This window comes from Magnolia sinica, chromosome 12 (genome assembly GCF_029962835.1).
Source record: "Magnolia sinica isolate HGM2019 chromosome 12, MsV1, whole genome shotgun sequence".
NCBI lineage: Eukaryota > Viridiplantae > Streptophyta > Magnoliopsida > Magnoliales > Magnoliaceae > Magnolia > Magnolia sinica.
The window spans coordinates 66225548-66234076 of NC_080584.1; positions in this window are offsets into that span (position 1 = coordinate 66225548).

Consider the following 8529-nt stretch of genomic DNA (forward strand, 5'->3'; position numbering starts at 1 on the left):
TTGACTGAAATTATACATCAGAATTAATGGGCGGCTTAGATCAAACATATATATTTCAACAGCCCTCATAGAGACCCTTAAGCATTATAAATATTTAATAAGGTTCTGGTGAGGAAGTAGGTTTTAGCTATAGATTAATTAGACTTTAGCTATGGATTAAATTCGTAGCATAATTACCATGGATTTAATCCGTAGCTAAAAACTTTCAAAGTCGGTAGCCTTTGCTCAATTTTTTGGTAGTAAATTAGTACCAACACGAATATGATAGATACTTGCTTTACTAAAAGCGTGGAGATCTGAGTGAAGTTGATTCATTCTTTCTGATCATATCCTGTCAATATCAACCTTAGCTTATGCCTACCATGTTTCTTTTCGAAGATCCACCTATACCCAACTGCTTTTCAATCGACGAGAAGCTCTACCAGCTCCCACATCTTATTCTTGCATAATGAGTTCATCTCATCATCCATCGCAACTTTCCACTTTTTGACATCCAACTCATTAAGAGACTTCTGAGGAATAGATGAATCTCCCTCATTCGTAATGAGGATAAATGCAATATTTGAGTTATCCTTATATTTCGTTGGTAACCTACAATCCCTCAGTAGATTCATTCTTACAGGAAGCTGCTCCACCTGCTCCTGTACCTTTGTCTGTGTCTCTATATCAGCCTAAGAATCATCCGTGTCTACTTGAACGTTGTCATGCCCCAGACTCGGAAACCGGGCTCACAAAATTTTCGATCGCCGAATCCAGTGCTGACAGCCTCCTTAGTACACCATTCTCAGCTCCCAATGCGCATGCGCCAGATTCCGATCCTGAGATCCTACAAGGAGGATTTTCAGTATGATTTTTTTTTGTATGGAGCATAACCACAAGTTTACCTAAATCACAAAGGCAACATCATCATCATATATCCACTAATATAATCATTTGAGTACAATGCTGAAAGGGAAATACATAAATCGAAAATCAAGCTCCAGAAGATCGCTGCACGCCTTAAGCTCAACGCTGCTACAACCTAACGCCACCTGCACGCATCTATCGTGCATAAGCTTACAAAAGCTTAGAGAGTGGTGAAAGTGTGTACCCAAGATAAGTGTCAAGTATACCATAAAGCCCATAAATCATACATCATTGGAATAAACGAAAATACTGACAAGTCCATGAGTGCTATTAGCCGTACCAGGGCTATGCGATGCAAAACATAATAAGACAATAACAAATGTTGAGGATGCAATGTAATATGCAAATCCTGACGAGTTACGAATATCATCAACCTCATCTAGGTCATATAAGTGTAAAAATATAGTAACCCAAAATGCTAAGTACTGCAGATGCAATGTAATATGCGGTGCGAATGAAATGACCATGTTGGAATGTGAAGTTGGGATGTAGTACGAAGTATCACAAGCTATAGGGTCCATCACAAGGGACTTCTATCCAAACTAGTCTCATACCTAAATTTGGATAGTCAGACACAATGTGGTAAACTCCTGATCTCAGGTTAGTCGCACGCCCAACTAAAATCCTGGCCATGCAATGGTACACGTAACAAATAGTTACACACTACTAGCCCGAGTGGATAGTGAATGAATGAATGAATGGATATGCAATTCCTGCTCAATAAGTCCACATATCAGTACGGTTGCTCTCTAGGGAAATCATCGGGGTCTATTACACTCAACACCGACTGCCTCCTTCCTAGCTGCACAGCCCAGCGAGCAGAATAGACCTCATTATTCGCTTGATTAGTAGTCTGCCAATACCTACTCAGCTCGTCGATAGCTGACCCATTTACGAGCTGGTCATACTCAGCCTGGCTTATAGCCCCCTTACTCAGGTGGATAAGGCCACACCCCCTCCCAACCGACCACGACATATTGGGAGACGCGGCCTACTGGTATTCGGCACTTGAGCGCTCATGTTCCACTCGGTCTAGATGTTGGGGCTACTCCTGGTCTCGAAGGTTTTGGAATTTTCACCCAAGGACATCTTAAGTGCCCATAGTGCTAGAACTAAATATTTTCGGTGTCCTATCTAGCCATCCACGATGTGTCTATGGAGGCTACGACCCTGATGTCGCTAGGGCGTACTATGATCAAGTCACATATATGCGAGATACATGAGTCACACTATCCAGTCATGCAACAATCTTGCACGTACGGTGCGATAATGTGGGTACTCCGTCTCATAAGAAGTCCCATAAATAGTCTGCTCAATGGCGTATGCTATGATCAAACATTCCTCATATCAGGCATACATATGATGTGTATGGGCATGAATAATGGAATTATACTATGCATTTTATATGGTGATGAACTATCCTCACAACGAAGATGGGCCTTGATGGCCTGCACATAACAAGTATTGGCCTATCAATGGGCCCTAGGGAGAGTTATAATATGGACATTTAACCAACATTATTCTTACAATGTGGACGTCAAACCAACGTTGCTCCCAAGGCATAGCCCGCCCTAAACATCAACACAAAAACCATAGTGCAGTCACATTACAATGGGCCTTATGTACATCCCATGGGCCCTCGATCCATGGGTCTTCAATACATCAATTAGGCCTCAACCCATGGGCCCCAAATACATCACAATGGGCCTCAACCCATGGGCCCTAATACATCACAATAGGCCTCAACCCACAGGCCCTAATACATCAAGATGGGCCTCCTCAAATGGGCCTTATGTATATATCAAGGTGGGCCTCAACGAATGGCCACAAGTACATCAATATATACGATATAAATATATGAATCATCTCAAAAGATCAATTGGACTGTACTCCAAATAATAGTGGCAAGAATGATTTCCACCATTAAATTTCCCAAGGCCCATGATAACATTTATTTCCCATCCAATCTGATCATAAGGTCACAACTGAAAGGGGTTTTAATGGTGGACGGTCAAACCCACTGATTCTATAGTGTGGTCCACCTAATCCTACATCTGCCTTATTTTTAGTCTTTAAACATAAGACGGAAATTGCCAATTGTATGGCCAGTTTGGATGCAACACACATCAAAGAGGACCCCACAATCGGGTGCACACATCCCCAAGGTAGGCTCCACATAGCTCGCCACATCAAAACAGCAAGGGCTGGTGTGTGGTACACCAGCCAAACCAATCCCATCACAGGTGAGTCCCACGTGGGGCCCACCACAACATTTATTTTCCATCCAATAGTTGATAGGGTCACACATACCTAATAAAATAAATAAACAAATAAATTTTATATACGCCTGGAACCACTGAGACCAGAGGGTCTCAATTGTAGACATTCAATCCACCACTGCTTCTTGCTGGGTGGTCCACTTGATCTTAGACCTGTCTTATTTTTAGTCTCACGGATAAAAATGAGCTTTCAAAATGGTTGGGCGTATGGATTCAACACATGCATCATGGTGGACCCCACCATCCAAACAGTGGATGGTGTGATATACATGCATCATACGTGGGTCTCACAGACCTTGTTGATGTCAATAGCAGTGGGACCCACCGTCCCTATAGAATGGGTGGACTGCATGTATAAAACACATACACTGTGGTGGGTTACACTGCCTGTGGAAGGTGTGAGTAAAACACAAACATCCTTGGGTCCCACGTGGGGTCCACCATCACGTTTGTATGCCATCCAATCTGTTGATAAGGTTACACAGACCCGTGTGAAGAGGAAAAACAAATTTTGTAACGATCCAAAACTGGTAGGACACCCAAAAGGGTTGCAATGGCAGACGTTCAATACCACTGTTCCCTGCCGTGTGGGCCACCTGAGTTCCAGATACATCTGATTTTTGGGATGGCCCACTGGTCAGAGGAGACCCAGCAAATGCACGGTATGGATTTTCGGTGCTGCACATCACGGTGGGGCCCACGGCAGGGACCCACGTTCCTGCCACCTTTCATGTCCAGCGCAGCAGGACCTACGTGTCCAGAGGACGTCAGCAGCACTTGCTACTTGGGTTTTTTTTTTTTTTTGTTTGAAAAGTTGTATTTTTATGGTTTTTCAGAGGTAGGGCCCGTATCAGCTGAATCTAGTTCAGCCAATGGATTCTACAGTTTATAACAAATCCATCAAGCCCAATATTGGGCATGTTTCGGCGTGTAGAAAAATTCAAATGAATTTAAATGGTGAAAATTACTATTTGTTCAGGTATGGCCCGCCAGAAAATTGGATCAGCTTTATTTTTGGGTTCAACGCCTAAAATGAGTTGGGGAATGGAATAGACGGTGTGGATTGGATCAATGCATTAGGATGGGACCTGTGTGAGCGGTCCACCCAAAAGCCTTAAAAATCTCTTCTTTTTTTTTTGGTTGCTGTGTGAACCCACGTCCAGCGTCCCTGGACACTGGACGGTCGACCTGAATGCACAATTCTTCAAGGTGGGTCCCACGTGTGGCCCACCTGATTGGGGTAAATCTGATATTTGTGTTTTCCCCATCATCTATAGGGTAGGGCCCACATGGCTTGGGCGGCCATGGGGTCCATTTGATGGACAGTGTAGATATTACATATACACATCATGCGGGCCACAAAAAAAATAAAGGAAAGAGAGAGATAGAGAGACCCATGTGATGGAGGGACCCCGGCACTATGGGCCCTTCGTTCCATGCATACAATCATACATCAAGTGGGTCCTAATACATGTGGGCCCACCGGTCAAAATCGATGGTGGAGATCCGTTCTCTATCGAAATAGAAAGTCTAGATGACCCCTTTTCAAATTAGAAAGAAAACATCATGATGGGGTCCATGGAGAATGGCCCCATCATGGATTGATAATCAAGGTGGGCTATCAGTCACATCTTAGGGTCCAAAGTGAGATCCATACCATCGATCAGTAGGCCTCACTTGACCCATCATAAAAATATGAAAACTAGCCTATAGAAGCACCCACCGTTCGATCTTCTTGGTCCATTGGAAAGCCAATCTCCTTGTGCTTCGCTTTGATGGAGGTTTGAATGGCTAGGATGATAGATCTAAGGAGAGAAAGTGGGCCACACAACTCACTTTTCTCTCACTTGGGAAAGCCATGGACGTGCATCATTTTCCTTGCTTGGAAAATGTGAAGAGAAGAAGAGAGAGAGAGAGAGGGTTGTAAGGGAGAGAGATTGATGGATGATGGATGTGAGGTAAGTGATGGATGTGAGGTGAGTAATGGGTAAGGTGAGAGATTGGTTGACTTTGGGATTTGCTTAACTTGTGGAGAAAGAAAGTATAGGTTGCTTTTATACTTAACATAATGTGATGTGATTGATTGATGGAGTAATTGATTGATAGGACATGTTGTAGAGACTCTCTTGGGATTGCAAATATGCGGTATTTCTTCGAAATAAACACTGGCGCACATCTTCCTGCCAAGGTATCGGATCGGTGCGTAAGACGCGGCGTTGGAACCGCGGCAACAGTGCCATCGCAATGGTACAAGTCTCAAGTCAAGCCGACTCTGATATACGAGACATGACTCAGGATCACGCGCAACTGCTGTCTAGGCGTCGCAGGTCATCGGGATTTGACCGGGAGGACCGCGGAAGCCTATGGAACAGTATGGGCTAGGATACAGGTCTTACAAACGTCCACAATTAAATTTTTCGATTTCGTATACTTATCCTTATAGAAAAAGGATCCCTCGTCAAATTTGACATCATGACTAAGGATGATTTTTCATGTGACCCGGTCATATAGCATATACCCATTCACACTACCACCATAGTCGATAAATATATACTTTTAGCTCTTTGGTTCAGCTTATCCCTTTTAACTGACAGTATATGAGAGTAAGCATTACAACCAAACACACACAGTCCCGAGTAATCTATTAACTGACTACTTCACATTTTCTCTGAAATCTTATAATCAATTTCCATAGAAGGGGATTGATTTGCCAAGTAACAAGCCATGTTAATGGTCTTAATCCATAATTTCTTGCCCAACCCAAGATTACTGATCAAGCATTGAGCCTTCTCTAAGAGAGTGATTTATCTATTCAATTATACCATTCTGCTTTAGTGTGTGGCACACTATGTTGTGCCTCATGATCCCTTTATCTTTGTAATATCGATTAGATTCCCTATAAGTGAATTCACCATAATTATTTGTCCTTAATACATTTGTCTTTCACCCTGACTATTTTTTCACCATCACCTTCAAGTGCTTGAAGTTGGTTGAATCATCTTTTTTTTTTCATGAAATATACCAAAACATTCCTAGAATAATCATTAATGAAGGTGACAAACCATGATGGCCCTTCACCAGAAAATATAAGCAACAACCCCCATACATCCGGATGCACATAATCAAGAACACCCTTATATATATATATATATATATATATATATATATATATATATATATATATATATATATATATATATATTTCATATTTAAAAGACAATCTTAATTGTTTACCATATATACAATACTCGCATATATTCAAATCAAACCTTATAGAAACTAAAATAAAACAACGGTCAGAAAGTACCTTCATACCCTGCTCGCTCATGTTACCTAAATGTACATGCCACATATGTGAAGACATAAAATCTGTTACAAACGATGCAGCTCCACTTGATGATGTACTATCAATCAACCTGTAAAGGTTCCCGTTCCACTATGCTTTCATGACAATAAGTGCTCCCTTTGAAACTTTAAGGACATGATCAAACCTAGTGAATTTGCATCCTAGTGCCTCGAGTACTCCAAGAGATTTCAATTTCTTTCTCATGTCAGGAATGTGTCTCACCTCGGTCAGGTACGCTCCATGCCATCAAACATCTTGATGCACACCAATCCAATACCCACAATATTACAGGCATTATCATTACCCATAAATACGTGACCACCATTGCATTCTTTGTTACTGGTGAACCAATTCCGATGAGGAGTTATGTGATATGATGCCCCAATATTTAAAATCTAGTCGTCTTTACGATCATCGTATAAGTGTCCGAGAATGGACACTGACAACACATCGCATCTACTCATGCATTCATCAGATTCTGCAGTGTTTACCTCCTTGGAAGAAGCCTTCAGTTCTCTTTTCTTACCTTAGGATTTTGACATTACTTTTTCATGTGCTCAAACATCCCACAGTTCTAGCACTTTAACTTCCCTTTGCCCTTACCATTGGATTTTGATATCGATTAAGAAGATCCATTACCTTGATCAAAATTTTGTCTCCTTGTAACCACTACATCGGTAAATGCACCCACGTCACTGTTTTTCTTTCTCATTGCCTTTTCATGAAGGGTTGAGATAATGGTATCGATGATAATGGTTGATTTACCAGTGCACAACGAGTCCTTGAATGACTTATACAGTGCTGGGAGGGAATTCAACAGGATGCATGCCTGATCATCATATTTCATCGTTTCTTACACTTCCAGCAATTTACAAAATTAACTTGTTAAAGTTACTAATGTATTTCTCAACATCAACCCCATCTGTCATCTTCAGATTAAACAACTGAAGCTTGAAGTACAAATGATTTTTAAGAGATTTCTTCACATAGATGTCTTTTAATCTCCCCCATGTACTTGTCGCAGTTCTCTATCTCATGACATTGTAGAGGACCTAATCCGTTAGACACAATTAGATAGAGGTTCTCGCTTTCTTATCCATTTTGTTCCATTCATTTTCAGTCATAGATTTTGGTCGCTTCTCAAAAACTGAATCATCTAATCCTTACTGAACTAGGATACCATCCATCTTGACCTTCCATAGTTCAAAGTTATTTTTTCATAGATATTTTTCAACATTGATATTTGGATTAGAAGTTATGGATATTATTCTTTCAGATTCAACATGCTTCCCAACATTAGCTCTGATACCACTTGTTGGGGAACCGCGAAAGCACAAAGAGATGAATCAAACAATGTACTCCAGTCGCACAACCAAGTTCAAATGCAAACAAACTGAATTTAACGTGAAAACACTCTTATGAGAAAAAACCACTGTACAAAGCGAAAGAAAAAAATTATAAGAGATAAAGATTACCTGATTTGGACAACACTCAAATCACCTTTACAAGCCCTTGAAACACTTTGGAATGAATTAGAAAGCTTTAAGATATATCATATTCCCAATTACACCCATAATATAGCCTCAATGACAATCACAATCGAAATAGGAAACAAATCTCTCACTTAAGCAACTTTACGTAATTTTGCACGTATGTTCTACGGCACTTCGATGACATTGACAAACTGTCAATGTCATCGAATGCCTTTGATGTCAAACAAAACATCAAATCGTTCCAGTGACTAAACATGAATTTTTGAATGTTTCTGATAGCACCTCGATGTGGGACTTCGATGGCATCAATGGCCCGTCGTTGGCATCGAACCCATTCAATGTCATCGAGCAAGACACTACAAAGTGTTCAACATCCAATATGGGATTTCTAGATTTTCTCGATGACATCGACCAACTATTGACGGTATCGAATAGCTCTTGATGGCTTCAAGCAGTCTATTAATGGCATTAATAGACCCTGTTACTGAAAGATTTGAGACATCAA